This window comes from Nuphar pumila, chromosome 3 (genome assembly GCF_984573655.1).
Source record: "Nuphar pumila chromosome 3, dmNupPumi1.hap1.1, whole genome shotgun sequence".
Lineage (NCBI taxonomy): Eukaryota > Viridiplantae > Streptophyta > Magnoliopsida > Nymphaeales > Nymphaeaceae > Nuphar > Nuphar pumila.
The window spans coordinates 24,760,041-24,786,653 of NC_143251.1; the positions used below are offsets into that span (position 1 = coordinate 24,760,041).

A 26,613-nucleotide genomic window follows, 5' to 3' on the forward strand; every position below is an offset into this window, starting at 1 on the left:
TACAAATTCAAACAACTATAGAAATTTAACATACATAATCTTAGCATTACAACCATAATTTCTTATAAATAGCTGTAAGACAACAGTAATCTCTTCAAAACATCCTTGCAGTTTGTAGATGAACGTTGTTGCTTCCTCGTTCGGTACTTCAAGAGATGACTTCTGTTTCTTCATCAGGACAACTTAAGTTTCTCTTACTTGTAACATCATCTAAACTGGTCATCATTTTGAGTTTTGCTCTAAAATAAAATTGTGAAGCACACACACTGCAAGTACAATATTTACTTGTGTTTTGTATTTCTATTGTTGAGGTGTTTTAAGCATGGGAAAACAAGCTTTCAATAAACCAAATGCACGCTCAACAACATTCTTTGATGATGCATGATGATAATTGAATATTTTTTCATCTTTTTGATGCATGGGCTCCATGATTTGTATACTCTTGTAAATTGTATCAGATTTTTTCTAAACGGTCCTAGGAATCCAGTTGTATTGGAATAACATGTCTACAAGACAGTACTTATCTATACATATGAAAACATATAAATGAATATGTCAATGTACCAAGGAGAACATATAAAAGTACATTTTTTAGATTTTAATATATACCTTGAGGTAATTGAAGTGGGTCATCTCTTCTATCAGGTGCATAATACAAAATTCTTGAATCTGATGCTGAACCCTCTCATTCGGTCAATACATGGTGAAACTTTAGATCAAAGCTTACTGCAACCATCACATTTTGTGAGAGTTGGTTCTTTCTATTATAAAATCGTGTTCTTCTTTTATTGGTACACATACAAGTACATAAGTTTCGTCAATGGTAGCAATGTAATTATGCAAAACAAAACATATTATTTTATACCTATAATTATTATTAATTACACAAAAATTTTGTTTAACTGAGGGTCGTCACTTATCTTTGGTGAAATTCTACTGCTAGACATTTGAATATACTCTGGTCCAAGTGCATAAATTGCATCTAATACTTCACTAAAATATCTATTAATAGTTTCACCAGAAAGCTGAAATACATATTGAACAACTTGATTACATTGATTATATCTCAATGTTAACAAGAAAATGATAACTTGTTCTTTGATCATTACATGGATCACGTAACAAACTCTTTGTTCTCAATATATTACATAATTTTTTAAATGTCTTAGGCTTCATGTTTAGTAAATCAAAGTAATTTCGATGATTTTTATATAACAAGTCCCGCACAACATCCACTAACTTATGAACCGAATCATGAACAATATAATTTTTTTTGTAGTAGCTCACAAAGAGAAGTACGATAATCCATAATAACGATACAAGAAAAACGTCATCATCTTCATGACTTTTTTTTCTAGTGAGAGAAAACATAATTATTCATCAAATATAAAATAAATCAAGTTCTCATGACAAAGCTTATAATATTAATCAAACCAAACATTGCAACCAAAAGAATATATACATATATTTTAAAGAGTATATACAAACATCTTATTAGCAAAGAAAACATGTATAAATTGTATTGCGTTAACTATGGCATACACATAATATAAGCTATCAAAAACTTAGGCACATAAAAAAAATATGATAAATGTTTTTCATCTCCACCCCTTGCCAAAATTCCAAAAAAAAATGAACAACTTAAGACACAAGTTTTTTAATCCTTAAAGCTAGGTACAAAATGAGGGGAGGTGCCTTTCATCACACAAAATATATGATAATATTTTTCATCGTCACTCTAGCTAATATAAAAAAAAGAGAAAATTGAAAGACAAGTTCTTTGATCCTCATGGCTAGGTACAAAATGAGGAAAAATATCTTCTAAATCATTCAAACAATGGGTTCACTTGTCTAACTCGAACCTGGGCTCTTCATAGCAAGAAAAACATGAGCCTTCCTTTCATTTTTAAACAATCTTATTGCCTTTCAAACAATTTCATTGTTTAAAACTCATAGTTTCCAAAATTTCAATGCATTTTTCTTTCTTTGATGTCCTCTACTCTCTAATCAACTCTCGCACAACTTTACCAATATTGTTGACTGCATCTATAATGAAATCTTTAGATTTTTTTTCTCTTTTGTCTCTAAACCCTCACATTTCTCTCAAGAATCTCAAAATTAGATGGTATATTACCCTGGGTTGTTGCCCTAGAAGATAAGAAAACAAGGTCATCATGGTCAAATATGATAAGAATATCTTGTTTTACTTTCTCTCTCATTGGATTGGATGTTGGTGAGACTTTATGAGCATGCACTGTAAAATATTGGGACCTTATCGCAGAAGAGGTACCAAAACAAAGAGCTAACAAAGAGCTAAATCTTCATAGCCAGCACATGATGCACACCTAAACTTCTTATTCTTGGGGTATGCTTATATGTAAGTACAACAATCTATTAGTCAACTAAACTATAAATTAAAACATAATAGAAAGCCAAAAATAAATTATTTTTCATTGCTTACCATCACATATTCAGTCCATACATCATTAGTAACTTCAATTTGCTTTGTATCAAGGTTTATACCCACACCACTATGCATAATCTTGTATTTGGCCTTCAAAGTATCTTTGTTGTACTTGAGACAAAAAATTGCTATGCATTGGTTCTCCATATCAGCATATCACTCACTTGTGAATCCATTGGATGTCTTACTTCCATTAACTATTTCATTGCTTGAATAAGAACATTATCATACACGTTGAAACTCTTCTTATGTCTCTAGTATGTTCTCATAAATGTCAAATACATCTTCATCAATCCCTGTTTTCACATTTATAATGTGCAAATATATGAATAATCATACAACAATGATCATACCAAAGCATAAACATACATTTCATAGGCACATTTTCAATAAAAACTAGATAAAAAGTTAAAAACCCAAGAAGCATCTAAGGTATCATATGATGCTAAGCACAGATACAATAAGTCCTACCAAGTGCACATTTCATGACAAACACATCAATATGGAAGCTTTTTTTCTCTCCTAAGGTAATATTAATACAGTAAAAACTTAGAACCATAATTTAGGAAGGGGCAGACCATGTTAATCCAAGAAACTGAACTGAATCACACGAGTTCTTAGATGTCTTCAACTTCCCCCTTCTTTGAGCAACAAATTTTTCATCTTCCCTTCACCAGTTATCATTCAATGCTTTACGGATAAGCTGATTTTGCAGGGAAACAAGACCATTAAATTTTTTTATACTTCTCTGATGTTTGAAATAAAGCAACTAGTTTCAAATTCCATGGATAATCTGTTGTAAATGGCTTTGGCAAGAGTGGTCTTCCCTATTCCTTTAGTGCCATAGCTACCAACCATTCAAACACCATAGGCTTGGAGATCAAACAACTTTCATCATACGATTTATGTGGGAATCTAGTCCAACTAAGTAGTTGGTCCATTCAAAAAGATTCTTAGTTGCTTCACTTAAAACCCTTTAAACATAAACTAAATCAGTTTTGTCTCTTGTTTATGGCAAGGAAAACACCAGAAAAAAATAAGTGAGAGATGTTGATGATAGTTACAACAATGGCAAACCAATTATACACAATTCAAGAAGTAAATGCTGCAAAACAAAAAATTGGATACAAAACCCAAGTTAATCTATTTATATCAAAGAAAAATCTATTTGCTTCCTTTTCTAAGAAAAAAGCATGACATTTTATCTCCATAACATAGAGATATATGATCTACCAGTCAAATAAATGAGGCTCTCAACAGTGACATTGTACCATCCACTACATTAGTCCCTTCTATATCAAAGAATGGTCAGTGCAAGCTGAGGCTCTCATAACTGGTATGAATGCCATGCATTCTGCATTTTTTTTTCAAATTTCACCCTCCAAAAAAAATCTTGGAAACTCAACAGAATGTCTTGCAGCCAAACAGAACGATGTTCTCTTGTGTAGGTGGTGGTGGTGGTGTGTGTGGGGGGAGGGGGGGGGGGGTGAGTATAAAGTATTTGTTGATATGGGGGATGAGTATAAACGGTTTTGGTCGGAAGCAGATCAGGTCATGCTGAACATGAGAGTTTTTGCTCATGCTGACATTGTGGCCGTTCGATTTGCATTTTAAAAAGCTAAAAAGTCAACAAAACCACGTGGCATTCATCCAAAATGCAAATAGACGGCCAGGATGTCAGCATGAGCAAAACCGCTCATGTTCAGCATGACTTAATCTGCTTCCGTTTTGGTCAGGGTGTGGTTCCTTGATCACTCCATGTGATGGTGAGCAAAAAATGGTGGAGAATGGTGGTGCTTGTGGTGGTGGGTAGGGTGTCGTTTCCCTCTTTTTCAATCTCTTTTGAAGAGAAACAAGAAAGAGAAGTGGATTGACCATACCCATGAGAGAGCGAGAGAGAGAGAGATCTGGAAACGAAGGTGAAGGATGGTTGCGAGTCTCACTGTAAGAAACAGTGTTGTGAAAAGCGTTGAGGCGTAGCGAGGCTCTCCACCAAAATCTGAGGCGAGGCGTAAGCCTCGAGGCGCAAAGCGTAAGCCTCAAAAAAAATTTGTTTATTAAAACTTAAAAAAAACTATAAAAATTATCTAAAATTATAAATAAATAAGAAATGCTTTATTGATGAAGCAACAACCAACAAAAAATAAAAAAATCTCAAATTTGCAGATTTTCATATCAGGTGTATTTGCAGATTTTCATTAAAAACAAAAACACGTAGATACCGCGATTTCAACATATTATATCTTTTTCACTGTCAAACACGCGTATCAAAATTTTCCCCAATGCTGGAAATGCATATCAGGTGTATTTGCAGATTTCCAGCAAAAGCAAAAACACGCAGCTGCAGTGATCGTATCCATTAACATACAAAAAAATTAACCATCTAATGAAACATAAAACACAGACATTTTTTAATGTAACACCATGTTTCTGTACATAAAAGAAAATGCAGGACCCCTAGCAGATACACGACGAAATGTATTTGGCACAGAATCATCCTGACAAAAATAAATAAAATCACGCCTCATAGCAAAGTGCACTAATCTTTTGTTTTTCTTTTATTTTCAGATGCATATTGAGAATGCCGAGCACATTCAGAGGTGTATTGAAAACGCAGAACACCTTTGGATGTGTATTGAAAACGCAAAGCATACTCGGAAGCATCTTGAAAACGCAGAGCACATTCAGAGGTGTATTGAAAACGCAGAACACATTAAGTGAAAACAAAAAGAATAAATTACAATAGTTGAATGCATTTTATGTGCATGAACTACGGCAAAAAGAGAGACAAAATCTGTGCATTTTTTTGTATCACGCGAGAGACGAGAGAAGAGACAAGAAGAAGAATAGGAGAACGAGAGAGCAAAAAAAAAATCCATACCTGTTTCGGGGCTCCACCATGCGAGAGAGAATGTTGTGAGCCGTGAGGGAGAGAAGGTTGTGATAAAAAAACAGAGATAGGGGTGAGAAAAAAAATAAAAACACATAAAGGGGTCGTAGGGCTTTCTTTAAGCCCTAATTTTTTGGTCGAATGAGGGTTTTGACCCTCATTTGACCAAATAAATTGAGGTGTGTATGCCTCAGTCCGAGGCGCGCCTCACCTCAAGGCGTGCGCCTCAAGGCCTATGAGGCGCACGCCTCAAGGGTATTGCGTTCCAAGCCTGCGCCTCAAGGCACAAAGGCCCTCGCCTTGAGGCGAGGCACGCTTTTTGCGCCTTGAGGCGCGTTTTTAATAACACTGGTAAGAAGAGAATGAGGGCTTTGCCTAACCCAGAAAGATTTTGATATAAAAAAAGTCCTCCGGTGGAGAATTTTTCTTATAAAAAATCAGATTTTTAAAATATTTTCTTTTCAAAAATTTTCTCTTGTTTGGGATGGATGGAAAAATTAAAAAAAATTTCTTTCCTACACTTGCGCTATTGCTTTGTCACTTCCAAATCTGTGGCAGGTTTTTGTAGAAATCCATGATCATTCCTATGTAAAGCCTTTCTTTTACATGAAAATGAAATAAACATCCCTTAGTCAATGCTTATGCTACAGAGTCACGCTGTGAGAGAGAGATGTTTATGTTCTTCCTGGAGTAGGGTGGTTACCACCTGACGGCCAACACAGGTAAGTGTCCACCCTGACCTGGAAATACCCAATAAGGGGATTTGGGTCAGGGTGGGTAGTGTCCACCCTGATCCAAATGTTGTGCCCTCCCCCAACCCACTCACCCACCTCTCTCTCTCTCTCTATATATATATCAAACCTTTTATTTTTTTTTTACTTTTGCCAGGATTTAAGTTTTTGATTTTGGTTTTTCAAGTTTCATGATTATTTAATTAGACTTTCAAGATATATTTCAGTTTTTATTAAACATTGTACCATGAATACATGTTTATTTTAATTAGATTTTTAGTTATTTTTTTCAATTAACATATCTATGAATGATGTTTGTTAGGGTTTGTGATTTTGATTTGGTTCTTTTAAAATAACATAAATGTTTAGTTATGATTTTAGGGGTTTTCTGTGTTTTTTTCAATTACCATTAGGCATAAATTTATGAATAATGAATGCTTTATTTTGGTTAGAATATTAGTAATTTTTTGATCAATAGAATTTTTGCTAGGATTTAGGTTTTTGATTTACGCTGTTTAAATAATATGAATGTCTAATTAGGGTTTTAAGGGTTATCTATTTTTTCTTTTTAATTAGCAATTATCATCATTTTATGCTTGATTTCTACTAGGATTTTAGTTTTTTCTGTATAATTTCTTTTAGTATATAGCTATATTTTTATGGAGGTAGATTGACCATCCAATTATTTTTGCAATGTAGACAAGTAAAACCACCCGACAATGTCGAGTAAGAAATGAAAAAAAAAACTAATACGAGAATAGGGAAAGATGGTTCTCCCAATTACGAAACTGCCTTCGCCCCTTTCTCGTCGTAGGGGGGGGGGGTGTAAGGATAAACCTCGCCCCCATGATCGCTCGATAGAGTGAGATTTATCCTCACCCACCGTGAGGGCTCTATAAAGAGCCCCCACGGTGAGCCTCCCTACCCACTCGACACACAAAGAGATTTCAAAAAAAAAAAAAAATATATATATATATATATATATAGAGAGAGAGAGAGAGAGAGAGGGGAGGGGGGGGGGGTTATCGGAACACGTTGCCGACAGGAGACACTCTCATGTATACCCTTTCTCCTTATTTGCCCTTCCCATCTTGTTCCTTTTTCTTTTAGAAGGCCGACAACCATGGCTGCTGGTAGGTTGCAGGAAAAAAAAAGACAACAAAAACCGACAGTCATGGCAGTAGAGGGGGAGGGAGGTCGGGAAGGGGTTGTGTCTCTTCTGCCTTATACCCAGCCCTGCCGAGTCCTGGGCCGGTCTGGGTGCGACCTAGATTGAACCAAGTAAAAAAAACCAGTCAATCGAATCGGACCGACTCGATCATATCGAATCAGACCGACTTGGTCGTACCGAACGAGTCTGGGTGTGAACCTAGACAGGGCCGGGTTTGACCAAGACCAACTCGGTCTGGTTCAGTCCAGACCGAGTCTGGTTAACTGTTTTGAACTCGACTCGGTTGACCAAACCGATTCTGACCAAGTCAGGTCTGACAGGGTCTCAATTCCTTGTTTGGATCTGATTTAATCTAGACCAGACCAGATCTGGGTCCAATTCGATCCAGTCAAACTAGACCGATCTAAGTTGAACCGGATTCAGACAAAAATTGGGTCTGGATCTAGTATGGAGTAGATGAAACAATATTGGATCCATGTCAGAATTAGATCTTGATCCAGTTCGAGGCTATTCGAATAAGTTCTGGATCCAATATGTAGCTAGTTCTGGATCTAACCCATAGTTGGATGTATCATTTTTGGATCCAGATCAAAATTAGGTCTGGATTCAGTCCAACGATTTTGATTAAGTAATTTATTATGAATTTTGAGAATTCAATTAAGTTTCAAACCAAACTAAGTTAGATCAAAACTAGGTTCAGTAAATCTAGTACTCTAAACTCATACCGAACTTGTTTTTGACCTATGATGACTCAAGTCAAATCATAAGAATTGAAATGAAGCCTTGTGTGTATCCAATATCTGATTAAGTAAAATGAGCATAACTTTGCACTCTAAACTCATAATTGAGTGAAGTTTAGTGCGTTGAACTCGTATCGTAGAGGAAAATATTTTTATCTTATGGTTATGGTCAAATCAGAGGCACACAAATAAATGTTTGATGAGTAAACTTGCGAAGGGTATTTTGGTAATCTTATTAAAATATAAAGAAGGTATGTGTATTAATATGAACATGCTTGTGTGATGATATCCACTTGAAACTCTATTACGACCATAGTATAACATTTGTATTCGAAGTAAGAGATATTATAAGTAATCATAGTATGAATAAATCATATTGCGTTGCATGTTATGATTGTTGTTGTATATTAACATGTTTAGAAATGTAACTCTTGAGTGTGAGCATGATATGCATAGAATGATCATGCATGAGTTAATTGCAATGAGATGACTATATGCACACACCAATCGTGATACACCATGCATATTAGAAAGAGATTGTTTTACGATAACATATTTATGTTATAATCTTTGAATAACATGTATGGTGATGAGATTGTGATTAGCCTTGAGTCTCTTGAATCTGGTTATATCATTTGAATTTATATTGAGATTAACATGCTTAACCCCTTAAATCCCAAAAGTGGCGCCCTGTGAAAATGGTTACTTGGTTCGTGGCCAGAGTGCAATCACCATGAAAAGTAGGTCATCGGTAATTTAATGATGTAGAGACTCTACCTCGTTGCATGCTTAGTAATGATACAAAGTGTGAACCCTAATGCTATTTTGAAATTGAGAATGAGATTCGTTGTGATTATTTTATTATGGTACTCATGGAAGAACGGGTAAAACACGAGCTTGAGACTAAGGTTCAATGTAATGAACTTAAGATATGACTTAGGGTTTTATATTTGCATAATATCTCGGACTCTAGACAACCATTGATGGTTGAAAGTCTTTATAGTTAGAATGTAGCATGAACCATGTCAAGTTTGAGCCTGACCTCCCAGCTAGCTACCAGAGGAATCTCTCTTGTTGTTTCACTGCAGTGCTTGATGATCCGAGGATAACTGAGAATGTATGATTCATAGTTTGACCAACAATGTAGAATTTTGGTGTTCTACGCAGGTTGTTACGTCCATAAATGACTATGACCAATATAGCCGACCTAGTGTTATAATCTGTTGTGGGTGAGTGTTAGATTGAGAGAGTTAAGAGGAGAATGTAAACCATACAAACCTTGTATGGTGTGTCAAAAACTAAACTCAGATTAAGAGCTTAGAGCTCACTATAATTGTAAGTTAAAATCATTTATTATTTATAAATATTCTTTACTGAGTTGTAGACTCACCTCTTATATAATTACAAATATAGGTTTCAGGCACACTAGCGCAAGTAAGATATAATAAGCTACTCCGACTGTGCAACAATGTACTTGTTAGTTTTATGTTTTGTCATTAAACACTCATGTAATTATTATTTTCATATGTTATGAATGATGAACTTTGTCAAAAAAATGAATTTAAGTCATGTTTTCTAGGTGTAAACTATGTATGCTTTGTCTCTAGGAAGTAATACCAACCAAACTTAGACTTTTGAGGTCCCAGATTGAGGTGTTACAAGATATTTGATTTTATGAAGGTAAGCTTTAAAATAATTATTTGTTTTTTTTTTTCAAAACATATTGTTATTATAGTTTATTAGTAATTAATGTTTTTGTCAGTATAGTTTATTATTTATTATTATTTTTTTACTATGCGTTTGTGCCCACCCTAGTTTAGATTCCTGGCTTCAACCTTGCTGTATAACGAGTGCACATAAGGTCAGAGTGGGTTATGACGGATTGCTGATGAATAACATCCAGAATGCCATGGATGAACCTATGTTCTCAGCGTGTATTTTGCAAACTCTAGATGTCGTTCATGTAAGGCATCAACGACTCTGAAAAAAATGTGGCCCATCTAAGAGATAGAGACCATCCATGGTATTTTGGATGCTGTTCATTACATGGATGAATGACATCAATCAGGACAATAAGCACTCCTGCATAATTGACACATTTCTATAGTAGTTGGTCTTAACTCCCTTTTGTGCATTATGACCAACTTGTGTGAATTGGAAATAACATGATATGGAGCGTTGGATTTTGTAATACTTAAGGTCTTTGAAAAACGTGCATTAATTAAGAGATAAGTGCACATTATATCAACTGCATTCAAGCATTTATGCGCATGCATTATCAGACAATGCATGCGAGAAGACATGCTCTCTCTCTCTCTATATATATATATAGAGAGAGAGAGTATGGTTCTGTACCATGATAGTATAAGATGGTACACTTGTTTGTATAGTTATATCCACCAAATAGTAAATCTAACTGTACAAATGTATTTAGCATGGTTTATTTACCATATTATAAGATTTTTTCATGTCTAATACACTACAATTCATGAAAATAAGGGTAGTTTAAAAATGGTATAAAACATCAATTTTGAGTCAACTTTAACACATGAAAATAATAAATAAAGTATGCTAAACATGATCCAATGGTTAAATTTTGTTTTTGGATTATGTTGAACATGTTTTATTTATTATTTTTGTGTTAAAGTTATGAAAATATGATGTTTTATATCATTTCTAAACCACCATTTTTTCATGAATTGTGAGCTTTGGATTTTCACACGGGATTTTATGATGTATTAAACATGACAAAACCTTCTAACATAATAAATAAACCATGTTGAACACATCTATATGATTAGATTTATCATTTGGTGGCTAGATCTATAGAAGCAAGAGTTAATATTGGTTACTAATGAAAGTACCAAAACTAATGAGTAGAAATCACTCTTTTCTTCAATTTTTTATTTTTATTTTTTGTAGATCAACTGTTACATATGTGATCTACATGATTTGTTTAGTAGGAAACTTGTTTTGAATCATGTGATGTGATTATGACAAGTAATTAGGTTTTTAAAGGGATTAAAAATCACCGGTCCACAATGTGCCAAAATTTTATAATTCAAGAGCTCACATTTTTACATCATAAAAGCATGATCCAAGGCTAGATCCTTAGCAAACAAACCATGCTGAACACATCTATGTGGTTAGATTGGGTCGATACAACTTGCACCTATATTTTCTAGCTCATTAATAGCCAATATATATATATATATATATATATATATATATATATATATATATATATAGAGAGAGAGAGAGAGAGAGAGAGAGAGAGAGAGAGAGAGAGAGAGAGAGAGAGAGAGGTGTAAAGTGTCCACTGTTAATGGACCCATTTCTGCCATTGATCCCACGCAGATCAGCAGTTTTGTGTGTCAAATGATGCTCTAGCGGTGGTTGCGACTGTCGCTAAAGCCCAAAAATCACAAAAAAAGGAATCAGGCGGGCCTCATGCATCTGACCCTCTTTCAATGGAAGGACATTCACTGTTACGCCCTTCCATGTGTGTGTGTGTGTGTGTGTGTGTGTGTGTGTGTGTGTGTGTGTATAACTAGAATATGTTAACTGAAAATATGTGAATTGGAGTGTGAACTAAGCATTTTAGATACTTTTTTTTTGCAAATCAAACCCTATAGATGCTTTCATCATGGTCCATTTGCTAGGAATCGAATATTGGATCACTTATTTTTTATAAAAAAATATGGTTTTTGGATGCTTGAATATTCTAAGTCGTTGATTTTCAAGCCTTAAAGATCCTTCTTCGTTGATTTTCAAGCCTTAAAGATCCTTCTTATGCATCCGATGATCCAAGAGTCTGTTTCCATAAAACCAAGTATCTAGATCACATCCATACAGTGAAATTTAAGAAAAAGAAATAAAAACCTTAAAAAAATCTCAGTTTATACTACAGTTTACACACACACATACACACATATGATAGGCCCATTAAAAACCCAGCATCTAGATCACATTGGTACGATGCTCATTCTGCCCTGTTACGCTCATTCAAAATTCGTAGTTTTTGGTATTTTTTCTCATATCTAACACCATAGATATGATCTATAGGTTTTGTTTAGTGGGAACCAACTTTTGGATCACCAGCATCTGACATGTGTATCCAAAATCAATGGCTATGAAGGCATCAATTTTTCCCAGCTCATAAAAATACATTTTTTGTCAAAAAAACATGATCCAATAGTTGATTCTCACTAAATCAAGCATGCTAAACACATCTAACGGTTCAGATCTATCATAAAACACTTCAAACTATGGGGCCTAACAGGGCACAATGAGAAAAGTGAGCCTAATATATTCAGTTCTCTTTCTCTCTCTCTCTCACACACACATACACACACACACACACACACACACACACACACACACATATATATATATATATATATATATATATATATATCGGCTACTAATGAAGGTATGAAACTAATGAGTAGAAATCACTTTTTTCTTCAATTTCTTTTGATTTTTTGTAGATCAAATGTTACTAATGAGATATACATGGTTTCTTTAGTAGGAAACTTGCTTTGAATCACATGATTATGATAAGTAATTAGATTTTTAAAGGAGTCCAAAAATGAGTGTAAAAATTTCATAACTCAAAAGATCACATTTTTACATTAGAAAAATACAATCCAAGACTTGATCCTTAGCAAACAAACCATGGTGAACACATGTGTGGTTAGATTGAGTCGTTACAACTTGCACCTATGATTTCTATCTCATTAGTTTCGTGCCTGCATTAGTAGTCAATATATATATATATATATATATATATATATATATATATATATATATATATATTCTATGGTGGTGCATACTTGATTTACATAGATTTAACCTCCAAATGCAAAATCTAATTTTTGTCTATTCATTATTTTTAAGTGTTAAAGTTGATTGAAATATGATATTTTATACCATTTCTAAACTGCCCTTATTTTCATGAATTTTGAGATAGTGTGCACCACCGTATAATATCATGGTACCCAATCACCATATATATATCCAACTTCGAGCTCCTTCTACTCTAAATTACTGTGTGCCTACTTAGGAGCTTTTCACAGTCAAAGTCAAATGTTTTTTGGTGGCAACATCGGCATGAGTTATATAAGACTTTAAGCACACCTAAACTATCCATAGTCTATCTAGTTACCGGGTTGCACTCAATAGTCAATCAATTCGTTTTTTCATAGTTGATGCTTTGCTTTGTATCGGACGCTTGTCATTATATATATATATATATATATATATATATATATATATATATATATATATATAGAGAGAGAGAGAGAGAGAGAGAGAGAGAGAGAGAGAGAGAGAGAGAGAGTAGGGTGTAGCTGCTTACACCAATTGGTACCAACAACTATCATAGGGGATTTTGAGTTTTTATTATTTTTTATTTTTTTTCAAATCTTACAGTATAGATGTGTTCTACATGCTTAATTTTATACTAATCAACTCTTGGGTAGGTTCTTATAAGGTTTGGAAATCAATGGATAGGTTGTTATAAGGTTTGGAAATTAACAGTTTAAAAGTTACATAAATATTCAAGGTTTAAAAAATCCTGTTTTTTTTATAGAAAAACAGGATTAAGTCTTGTTTCCTAGCAAATCGACCATGCTAAACACACAGTTCAGTTTTGCTAAAAACACCATAAAAACACCCATTCGGTGGATGTAGTCACCTAAATTTTGTTAGCACTTACTCTCAAATTTATATATACGTGTGTGAGTGTGTTTTGATTTCTTTTTCCTTATATTTATGGGTTACATTCCTCTTTGTTATGACTTTAGATGAGTTTCAAACTGCATGACCTTCATCCAAATTAACAGGTTCTAATAGTTTTCAGCTAAATAGCTGGTTTATTTTAAAATTGATAGATACTTGACTAACTATATGAAACTTCAACCAAATTATGATCCTCCACTTTGACGAAAATAATTGTTTGCGATTCAGGTGAATCTAGGGAAATCCGGATCAATCTGATCATCATTTGAGTCCATAAGGAGAGCAAATCGACACATGCACTTTAAAAGGCTACTTTGTCATCCGATATCAGAGTTGGACGATTCTTGAATCGTTGGAAAGCTTATTTTGAAGGCTACAATTGAAACTACTAAAGATTGTTTATCACCATTTTTTGCCTGAGCTGATTTAGTGGGTCAAATGGTCAAGTCAAAGTTGTACATATTATATATGGCATAGTTTGATCAGGACATATCTCCGTATCTAAGAAGAGCTCAGTGTTGTGAGAGGCGTAAGCCTCAGTACCTGAGGCGTACGCCTTAGAGGCGAAGCGCACAATAAAAATACTGAAGCACTGTATTGAAGCGTTTGTGGGTTCGAAGCGCACGCTTCACATGAGTGAAGCGCGCGCCTCGCTTCGAGTCCCGCTTCGATTATAAGGCGTACGCCTCATGTACAACCCCCAAAAATTAAAACACGAAAGGGTTTCTTTTAAAGTTTTAAACCTTCATCCCCTCCCCCCCCCCTCGCCGCATCCCCTCATTTCCCTTTTCGTGCCTCCCCCAACCCTCTTTAAAAATCGCAGAGGGGAGGGAGAGCTTTGTCAGCCTGCACCTCCCTCCTCCTCTCCTCTCCTCGTCTCTCGCTCCCAGCGCCGACTACCTTGCATCCACGCCTCTCAGGGGAGTCGACGCTGCCTCCTTCCTCGTGTTTGGATCAACACACGCCGCCTCTTTCTCTGTAATCTGTATTTCTTTTTCTGCTTCTGCTTATATGCATTTGTCTATTTTAAAATGTAACTTACAAATATACAAGAATATGCATGCCTTCATTCTTTGGTTTTGATGAATTGTTCTGATGATGGGGATGATAAGATATCATAAGATGATGAATTTTTTTATTAGTTAAACCTTTTAAAGAGATTCTTCTTCATCTCATTCCTTTACAAAGAATAACAGAAATTGGGGGGCTTGCTTTTCTGCAAAGGAAATCGGTTTGCTTCTTTCTTGAACTCCAAGTTACAGATGAAAGAACACTTGTTTATAGCTCTGGAGGGATGATCATAAGCATATTGGAGATGGCTAGTATATTACTTGATACAAATAGACTAGGACATTAACTTGGTTGGATCCCAGTATGGTCAAGGTAATGCTTTCTATTTCAATCTACAATCTACAATCTACAATCTACAATCAGTTCATTACAATCTTCTGCCTAGAACCTATCTAGGATTATCCATAGGTAGTCGTGAATGGTTGTTGGGTTATGAACAGACTGACCATGAATTTGCCTTTAAGCACATTGATGTGGATGTTGATTCCCTGTTTTTCCTAAAGGAAAAGATCTGGATGCTAATGAATGTTTATTGATATGGATTGATCCTCCACTATTCTAAAAGAAAAAGGAATGGACGTTATTGGATGGCTACTAGATTTCTTGCTTTCATGCTCGAACATGATCCATTTTACCTTTATTGAACTACTCTTCAAACCAAACCAACCTGCATTCTCTTAGGTAACATTTGGCATAGAATGAACGACGACCGTATTCATTGTCTCTACCAGTTTCATGAACTTGGTCTGTTTATCGGTGCCACTTGTACCCTGAGCAAGGTCATTTACATTTTTAAAGTTAATAATTAATTAAAAAAACAAAAATAATTGTTGCAGTGACAACCTTTATTCATTAATGGGTTAAGATTTGGTACAAAAGATTGTACCGGCAATCTAGTTTGAATCTCACTTTGCGAGTTGTTTTGACACAATCTAACTTCATAGATGTGTTTAGCTGGAACTGCTTACATAACCAAACAAGGAGATGCAAATGCTAATGTTACTGTGAGTCTATGAATCCCTTTGACTGGTTATTTTATCGATTGGCGTCAGAATAAAAACTTGCCTTTGGTTAGAATTAACATGGTCTTGAATTTTTGGGTATTTAAGTTTGTGATTTTTTTTTGTAAAAGTAGTACCAGCCTTGGATGCTTTTAGTGGCTGATTTAGAAAGTCCACCTCCAGCAGCTTGAAAAGTTGGACATATGTAGATCACTACATTGTACAGATCTCAGTATTTGGGGATTAGATTATGAAATCTCGATATGTCAAGTATTTTTGCTTATGGTAGGAGTTTGAACTGAAATGTGCATAAGAATTAATTAAATCTAAATATGCTATATGTTTCTGTTTGATCTTCCAATTCTGTAGAATGAGTAAATAACATACCTCAAAGAGAGTGGTCGATGAGGCATATAAAAATGCATCAAATATTAATAAAGAGATTGTATTGCAAAATAAAGAGATGCTTTTAAATATATGTTTTCTTGATTATGGATTGTATTGTTTTAAAAAAAATCTAAATTTGTGCAGGTGGTTGTTTATCTTAAAAAAAATGAAAAGGATAGATCCAGCTTGGAAGCATTGTTTTGAAGAAGATTTGAATGATAAGGAAAAAAGAGGAAATTTGGTATGTATGTATTGTAAGGTAGTTTATAAAAGTGGTGTAGCAAGAATAAAAGAGCATCTAGCTGGAAGTCACAAGGGTGCTAAACCATGTGATCATGCACCAAATGAGGTGACACAATTTTTCGCAAAATACTTGCAAAAGAAGAAAGAAGAAAAACAAAAAGAAAAAAATATATTACAAAGTGGTATGAATGAAAGCTTTACTCAAGGACTGATGAGTGATGCACTTTCTTCTCCAACTACTAGTAGAGTTGCAAGTTCACAAACAAGAGGCCCTATGGATCAATTTGTGAGTTCAGAAGCTCGTCAGACAACGATAAATAATGCATTTAAAAGAGAAGAAAGAAAGGAAGTATGTTATGCTATTGGGCGATTCTTTTTTGCAAATGCGTTATCATTTAATTTGTGCAATAGTCGATATTTTGAATCCATGTGTGAAGCTATTGCTAATTATGATCGAGGATTTAAACCACCAATATCATGAGATGAGAACTTGGATTTTAAAAGATGAAGTGGATAAAACTCAAATTATGTTGGAGGACTACAAAAAGACATGGACAAGAACTGGTTGTACTATAATGGCAGATGGTTGGACGGATGGTAAAAGTAGAAATTTGATTAATTTTTTTTTGAACAATCCTTCAGGTACAGTCTTTTTGAAGTCTTGTGATATTAGTGGAATAAGAAAGACAACTGATAATTTGGTAAAGTTATTTAGTGAAGTTATTAAAGAAGTCGGAGAACACAATGTAGTACAAGTAGTTACAGATAATGCAGCAAATTACAAGGCTACAGGTTTGAAGTTAAAAGATATTGAAGCTTTTCAACATATTTTTTGGACTCCTTGTGCAACACATTGTATAGATTTGATACTTGAAGACATTGGCAAGATACATTTGCATAAACAAGTATTGGAAAAAGCAAAGATTGTAACTACATTTATATATGGACATGCATGGATTTTAAATTTGATGAGAAAATATACAAATGGTAAAGAGCTCTTACGACCAGCTATTACTCGTTTTGCAACTTCTTATCTTACTCTTCAAAGTATTGGTGTAAACAAAAATGCATTAAAGAATATGTTCTTATCTCCAGAATTTCAAGATAGTGAGTATTATATCAAAAATCCAAAAGGTAAAGAAGTAACATACATTGTCACTGAAGATAGAAATTTTTGGAAAGCAATTGTTTATATCATTAAAGTCACATTACCTTTAGTGAAAGTATTGAGAAGGGTTGATTCAGATGATAAACCAGTTATGGGATTTTTGTTTAATGATATGAGAAAGGCAAAGGAAGAAATAGCTCATAATGTAGGCAATGATAAGAGCAACTATATAGACATTTGGGATATTATTGACAAGAGGTGAGATAATCAAATGCATCACTGCTCTTACATTCAGCAGTGCAATTGGTTTGTTTGGTAGACCAGAGGCAATTGACACAAGAAAGAGAAAAAATCCAGGTATGTATTTTTCTTTATATTGTCTTAATTTCAATTCTAATTGATCTAATTTTTTTCTTACTAACATTCTTTTTTATTTTATTTTCTCAGCTCATTGGTGGAATACATTTGGTGATGAAACAAAAGAATTGAAAAACTTTGCAATGCAAGTGTTGAATCTCACATGTAGTGCATCAGGATGTGAGCGTAATTGGAGCACTTTTTCTTTGGTAAATATATATATTTTCATATTATTGATTATTCATTGTTGCATAATATATTGCAAATTTGTAATTATATAAATTTTTAATTTATAGGTACATACAAAAAGGCGAAATCGCCTTGAGCAAGAAAAACTCAATGCTTTGGTGTTTATCATGTACAATATGAAGTTGAAAGAAAGAGATATAAGAAGGAAGACAGTTGAGGATCCTTTGTGTCTTGAAAATATTGATTCTGATGATGAGTGGATTATAGAAAAACAAGATCCAGTTTTGCCACAAGATGCATTAGAAGATTCTTGGTTGGATCCAGCTTTTAATTTGGATGATATATATGTTACTCCTTTTAATACTTCACCAAGCTCAACTAAGAAACGTAAAAAGATGCATGCTAATAAAGGTATGTCTTGTATTTTATAAATCTTATACTTTTTAAAATTTAATTATTAATTTTGTTAATATTTTGGAATGAAGATAAAAGAAAACAAGTAGAAGATTCAGAAAATGAGAGAGCGAATAATGAAGAAATTGAAGATGAAGAAGAAACTATCCCATATATGGATGATTCAAATGAAGATGAGCTATCTAGTCCTAGTGAAGACAATTTTGTTGAAAATATTTGATATTGTTTAAGGCTTATGACAATTTTGTTGAAAAAAATTGTGCATAGAAGGTATTTTTAGAACATGTCAATTTGGAGATGGCCCCACATGTATTCAATATGTTTTCATGATTGTAGATATAACTGGTTTTATCTTGCACTATTAGTCTAACTTAATCTTGAGGATGGTGCTTTAATCTTGAAAATGGATAGGTTACACGACAATCATGGCCTTTACTTTTATACAGATTCTGTTTCTCGTATCTTAATGATAATTTTCTAATGAGTTCTGGTTGCAGATGAGATCTTGACAAATTCTCAGAGTAAAATCAGTATTTGACCATGGATATGAGATTACATATTTTAACAGTATTGTGCCTTTGTAATTGTCACTCTTGGACTTGTTTTGTGTTTTTGCACTTTGTTCTTGTAATTCCGCATACTTCATTTCAAAGGTTGCAGTGGCAGCAAGAGACAAATTAAGAGGTGGCTGGTAATGGTGGTGGTGGTGGTGGTGACAGTGGCAGCTGAAAAGGAAAAGAAAAGATGAGAGTGGTGGGCAGGCGTTAAGAGAGAGGGAGTAGGGGAAAAGGTAATTCTAATGCATAGTTATGGCAACTCTAACAGAAAATAACTCTGGAAATTTTTTTGTTAACTATAAGAAAATTTAGGTGTGCGATTGAAAAATTCTCTAACAAATAACATTGAACTACAAAGTTGAGATAACCTAAACAATATTGTCAGAAGCCAAAATTGTAATAAAAATTTTGTAGCAATAAATAAATACTTTTCGCACAAGGCAGCAATGGAAACAAGCTCACCTTCCTCCATGGGCCTGGTTTTGAAGAAGTTTGTATCAGTGGGCCTGTCTGCAAAAGAGAATTGAAGTGCAGATTCTTAATAATAATATAACGATAGAATATCTAAAAATTCTAACAGGTAAAAATTTTTGAATAATGGATTTTGAGAAAGATAAGATATGCACAATCATGCTGACATATTCATAAGGCTTACTTTCATAAAACTCAGCAAAATAAAAATTTATAGTTCACCAAGAACACAAATACCATATTCTGCTAAACTGCTTCTTCACTTTAGAAATACTTATTGAAATAATATTTAGAATGCAAAAACATAATTTATACCAAAAACCAGGTGTTCTTGATGCAAAAGGTCCTGGAAAATCCTATATGCCAAGCAGTAGACATAGTTCATTCTATACAACTTCCATCCTTAGTCCATTTTATACAGCTTTCATCCTAACATCTAGAGTTGGTGACAAGGATATACAAAAATCTTAGGCAATTTTAGTACGAAGTCAATACTGGGACAGACTAGCAATATGTCCCTGTATGCCAGCTTCCATCCTTCTCCCTGCATTTACATGTGGTAGGCTGGGCCTAAGTTTTGTCTCATTTATTAAATGGATCAGGTTTATGCAGATATAGGACCAGACTGTTTGCCAACTGAATTTTAGACCCATTTAGTTAATGGACTAGGTGTATGTGATACATAATACTCATGTCTGTTACTATCTCTAATCATTGGACTTCTGCAACAATTCTGCTGAAACTTGAGGTTCAGTCATCCAACCAGGCCTGCTGAAACTATCCAAACCTAACCCTTCACCTCATTTTGATAGTTCCTTCAGAGGTACTTGGCACTTGAAACAACTGCAATAAGGAAACCTTATTCATGCAGCAAGCAATGTTCAGTTTAGGCATGCCATCTGCATGTTGCATTTTTGTTTAATAAATACTTCTCATTTATTGTTATTGTATGTAGCATAGGACCTAAGAGCTATACCTGTATGGCCACCTACGGGATCTGCATCTCAAGCAGATTCTCTTAAACTGAAAATGCCATTGCCTTCCCTATGGATATGACAATTACTAATGTACATAAAACTATTAGTGATAGTTGGTGATACTCTCAAACAGGGACACTTCACTTATATGAATTGGTGGTTGGTGTTGTATGTACATTATCATAGGATGGAGATACTAAAATTTTCTTGAACTGTTGAAAGGTAGCTGGCACATCTTTCCTACATATGCTTGTGATCCCTAAGTTGGGTTGTAGATTGGCCTGCAACAACATGTGTACATGAATTACTTTAGATTTTTTCAATTTGTGTTTGCTTGAAACAGTAAAGCACAACACCTCTCTCTCTCTCTCTCTCTCTCTCTCTCTCTCTCTCTCTCTCTCTCTCTCTGTTGCAACTATTATGTATACTCATTTTGTAAGTGTATGCATAACTCATTTTCACTTCTTAATTCATTATTTTATTAATATTATAGATTTTATTATTCTGATCATGAAGCTTACGCTTCAACGCCTCGAGGCTTACGCCTCGCTTCGCCTCATCGCATTTAACAACCTTGGAAGAGCTTGAAGGCATAGTGACAAATATCGCGAGAAATTGCCTGAAAGTTTAAAACAACAATTTCTCGTAAAATTTTCAAAATATCACGAGATTTATGAAAAAAACATAAATATCGTGATTTAAACGCGATATTTACATTTTAGATGGCTATTTATCGCAAAAAATCATGCATTTTTATTTTTAAATAATTTTTATTAATATTTTCTTATAAAAAATAAATTATATATTTTTAATTTATTTTTTTATTGCCAAGATTTTGCCGAAAAAATGCGAGATTTATGATTTTTTTTCAATTTCTTGCAAACTTTTGAAAAACGAGAAATTGCAGATAAAAACGTTTGTCACTATGCTTAAAGGTGATTCAAAAAGCAAAGTGGATGTAGGGCAGAGCCACATTATGGGGAGGGGAGGGTAGACAGGTGCCCGCCCACCCTGACCCACAGAAATAACCCAAGGGGATATGGGTCAGGGTGAGTAGTGCACACCTTGACTCATGAAATGTGGGCAGTGCCCTGACGCAGGTCAGGGTGAACATTGGTGCTTGACCCAAGGCTCGCTCGGGCCCTCCCCTTTCATTCCCAAATCCACCCCGCATACCCTAAATGGCTAATTCCCTAACTCTCGCTTATTGGAGCAGAGATCCTCTCCATTGTTACTAGAGTAGAATATTGGTGATGAATAAGTTTCTTTCTTGGAATCTGTGTGGGGTCTTATGAATCTTTGTGGTGTTTGTAGCACCTGTTTTTTCCTGGTATGAATCAATCTTAGCCTTTTTTCTTGCTTTTTCGTCCTCCATTTTTACTTTGAGTGTGTGTGTTATTGGATATAAGCGTAGCATATGGGTTGCATTTGAGGCTCCCCAATGAAGATCTTGTTTGCCTGGTTGTGTTCATAGTGGTCTTTCATTCCTTTGGTTGCTCTCCTCTGTCGATTGACTGCTGTTCGGGCTATACATAAATTATTTCAAAACAAATGTCCATGTAAAACATTGTTTGGGCTCAAGGCTCATGTCTTGAGAGGATGGATTTCTTAGTTGAATGTGATTGGTCTTAGAGTAAAGCCTGGTTAACGTTTATTTTTAAGTATAGAACTTGTTAAATGATGTTTGGTCAAGTTTGCCCTGATCTGGTTCGGAGTCCAAGTTGAGCATATGCAACTTTGATTTCTACTCATAAGAGAGGGAAAGCGAGATTATCTTTGTTTTAGCCCCAAATAACAACAATCCAAGCAGTTTACCCATTAAATCCGTCCACCAGATCTAAATTTGGATAATGGGGGGTGTAGAAAGTTGGATTTATTTACTGTTATAGAACATTTGGAAAATTAAAGCATGGTGGTAAAAGAGAACACATGCATTTGATGTGATTATGAAGAACTTCCAAAATCCAGGCCGGTAAGATAGCTTTATGCCACTATTCTTCATGGTTGATCACCGCACTTACAGACCAATTAAGATGTAATGAAATTATTTGATGTCCATATGCATTTGGCATTGAGAGTTGGATTTAGATTTTTTTTGTTTCAATTAGCATAGATGATAATTTTATGCACTTTTAATTAGCGTGTATTTTTTTGTTTTAATTAGCTTGTATTTATTTTAATTAATTCAGTTCTTATTCACTTATTAAATATTTGTTACTTATTAGTAATCATTATTAGTGTATATATATTTTTTAATATGACACTATGTAGTACATCGAATTTTTTGTGTCACTTGCTATTATAGCTTATTGTCATAAAAATTAAATTTTTGTTTTTTACTATGCAATTGTGCCCACCCTGGCTTAAATTCCTGGCTCGCCCCTGCATACAGACTCATGTATTTTAAACATATAACTTACTTAATTGGGTAAGGTAACGGGGGTACCCACCGGTATAAATATGAGTTGTATGTATCAAAGAAAACATAATGAGAGTTTTGGAGAATTAATGAAAGCAAAGAGTGTCTTCATACCCTACTTTTAATTTTCTTGTGAATCCTCTTTTGATTTTTTTAGCTTTTAGTGATCTGGCTTGAGAGTATTGAAGGAAGAGATATGTTCCCAAAAAAAATTGCTCTCGTGAATGAATGGCGATGTCCCCTTCAATGGAAGTTAATGTATGTACCCTATTGTTTTGCTAGTATTGATGATTTTCTTAAGACCCACTCTCTTTTTTTTGAAAGGCAAGCTGGGGTTAGGCAGACCCCTACCAATTATACAACTATACCATTGGGGTTTTGAACCTGCAACATCCCCACACAAGATGCACTAGCTGCTCCTACCAGACAAGCAGAGCCCCCCTTTGGTAATGTTTCTTGTAGGAATACATACACGGTGCTGCAATTTTTTAGGATGTACTGGGAATTGTTCAAACTAGCCATCTTCTGACTTGTAGATGAAGCAGAATATCAATCCTGACTTTCTTATGTTAGAAGAAAGACAGGGTAACCAAGTTTGTTTACTGTGCTTACTTTGTGTGTCTAGGCTGCGTCTTTGCTCGAGTCACCCTGTAATTCTGTTACTTTGGGTTTGCCATGTGGGGGTACTCACTTTTGTTTAAGGCTATATGCCCTTGTTAAATGGAAAGATAGTTTGGATGCGTTTGGCGCTCCATATTTTGAACTTTCGTAGATGCCACTTCTGACGATGACACAGTTTAGAAGTTCAACTGCAACCGCAGAATAAACAAGTTGTTTGAAAACTGTAACTTGAAAGGACTTTTAAACATTAATGGTGTGTTTGGCACATTACTTAAGAAGACTTCTAAAGCAGTGTTTTTGTAGTAAAAGACCAACTTACCCTTGGCCTTCTAAAATGAGAAGGGTTTGGGTCGGGCATAGGTCAAACCCACCCAACCCAACCTGAACCCAACTCGAGGTGGGTCTGGTCATGGGCCAACAAAAATGAAATGGCTGGTCATTTCTCGTCTGGTGGGTGGCGGGCAAATGGCTGGTCCTGCCTTGATATTGAAAAAAAGGCATTTTTGAAAGCCATTTCCGACCTGCCACGAGCCGAAAATGGCCAGACAACAGTGACGTGGGGAGGGGGGGGTGGAAAAGCCCTCCACCGATAAACCAAGGGAGGGATTTTTTCACTTAACAGGGTTCCGGCAAAAGCCCAGTTAAGTGAACCAGGTTTTGGTGTCACCTAAACACACCAAACGTGGCTTTTTTTTGCTCAAAACCCAGTTTAGAATAAAAAAGTAATAGTAGAAGAAAGACCAGGAACTATGAAATAAAAATATCAAAGCATCTATTTAGAAACACAATGGAAAAATAGGTCAATCTTAAGGTTCAAATGCAGCATTACCTTAACAGTGCCATCACTTGAGTGGGCCTCAGCCACATCACACAACTTTCCGGTTATGTAAGAAGCTGTGTACTTCCCATCAGCTGTTCCATATTCTTCAAGCACCCAACAGATAACCTGAAATTTGAACAGAAAATGAAAACAGAAGGCAACTTAGGCTCCCCCATAATGTGCATGACTCCACCTGGATCCTGTTGAAGATAACCTTGACATAAAGATTCACTGGCCTACATGACAACAGTATTTAATGGAAACAACACATTCTCCAGCTATAAAGAACTCCCCATAAAAGGGGTAAAAGTGATGAGAACATTATTAATGGCAAATGATCATAAAAGGATACTACTTATGAAAATCAGGATTATAAGTTAATCACAATAAACTAGGATACTGGAAATTTATTTATTTTTCAGATATATAAAATAAAACACCTAAAGGAAGAACGATATCAACATCCACAGTAAACATGTTCAACAGTGTAATCTTTCAGAAGAGATTGCAATCCACTCTGTTCACATCAGAAAAGCATATTCAGGATGAGGATCACTATCTTGCCTTCATTATCTCTACAAGCAAGAGGGCCAAGTTTGTTTAACCATCTGACATATTAAGTGTACTTTAAGTACCTAGGAAGCAAACCAAAAATTTATTCTGCATTGAACAAACCTTTAGAAATCTGGATGTTGCTTCAGCTGCAGCATCTAGTAATTTAGGAGCGGGATATATAGATGAAACAGTGCATATGCATTCATAGAGAACTGCATTCCCAATGTTGCTTATTGTCTCACACTTCCTAAAAAAGACCCCCAGTACAGCATACATATTTTCGCTGGCATGCTTGTCACCACTACCAAGCAATGTCAAAATTCTAAGTAATCTGATATGCAAAAGAATGAGACACAAGTACCTGATTAAGTTCTCAATTTGTCAAGAAACGCACATCACTACCAACCAAGTGCTTTTCTGTTTATTCCTAAGATTTAAACTTGGATACCTCTAGAAATGCACATCACTACAAACCAAGTGCCTTTCTGGATACCTTGCGGTGAGAACTAACAACCATCGTAATGTCAATAACAAAACCCCAAACTGAAGGATTACTGTTTCCAGACCAGCCATTGCAGAATCCCGACATATGACGAATGCTAATAACCCCTAATTCAGAATCAAACCCCACGTAGAAACCGAATTTCGGCAACATTGTGATCCACATGAACTCGCTGATGATTTTTACCAACAAAAAATAACCCGTTCTGAACACCACCACATACATCAACCACACTGAAGAAACACTCCTCGCACTGATAAACATGCAAACTATCTTGGAAACAGCCCACAACCCAAAAACATTAAGAACGAAAGTTAAAGAAAATCAAACCCTAATGCATGTTCGATTCGTTAGAAAGTTTCAAACCCTAGAACTCCCCAGATCGAAACCCTAGCGCTAAACGATCGATGGGAAGCCTTTCCTCATGATAATCAAACACACGAAAATCCACAATCTCTGGATTAGAAGGCTAAGAAAAGGGAAAAATAGAACCGATCGTACCTCGGTTTGAAGCTTCTTCCTTTTCTCCTTGATCCTCACGCCCAGAGAGCGCGCGCGAGAGAGAGAGAAACCAGCAAGGGTGCCGATAGTGCCGAAAGAGGATCAACATTATCACACATGAAGATCAACAAAATGTTGAACCCAACAAAATAGAAAACAAAACTAAAATATAGAAAAACAAAAGCAAAAGGAAAAGAAACTACAGCCAGCTAGCAACAAACAACAAAGCCAAGCTCAACCAGGATCCTCTGGAAAAGAAGGAACCACCGATGAGTGAACGTTGTTCAGACGGAAGGAGAGGTCTCTAAGATGCATACGTAGAATCGCGTATACATCAACCAAGATTTTATGGACAAGATTGTTAAGGATGACCGGAATTTGACGGAAAGTAGCATCATTGCGTGCCATCCAAACAAACCACCAAGTAGTAAGCAACCATGTCTTCCAGATCAGTCTCCACCGCTTGCAACATCTAATTTCAATAGGGCCTAGGAGCAGATCAAGCTCAAAAGACTCCTCTTTAACAATTACGTTCGGAGATCTCCACGTGCTATTAAATAGGGCCACGAAGATTGGGCAGGACCAGAATAAATGAAAAGTAGTTTCTTCAGCAGCTTGACACAGCACACACCAACTTGGGAATTGAAAGCCCAATTTCTTTAAATAACTGTGAGTCTGAACC

The 26,613-nt window shown here is 35.2% G+C and overlaps 1 long non-coding RNA gene across 1 annotated transcript; it reads right to left on the reverse strand.

The window, feature by feature from the left end:
- Window positions 1-609: 609 nt before the first annotated feature.
- Window positions 610-26,019, reverse strand: LOC149842319 (uncharacterized). The gene is made up of 3 exons (XR_016431059.1): window positions 25,932-26,019; window positions 24,383-24,499; window positions 610-726 (listed from the first exon to the last, which is right to left on the reverse strand). It is a non-coding gene; the product is annotated as an uncharacterized LOC149842319 (long non-coding RNA).
- Window positions 26,020-26,613: the final 594 nt, after the last annotated feature.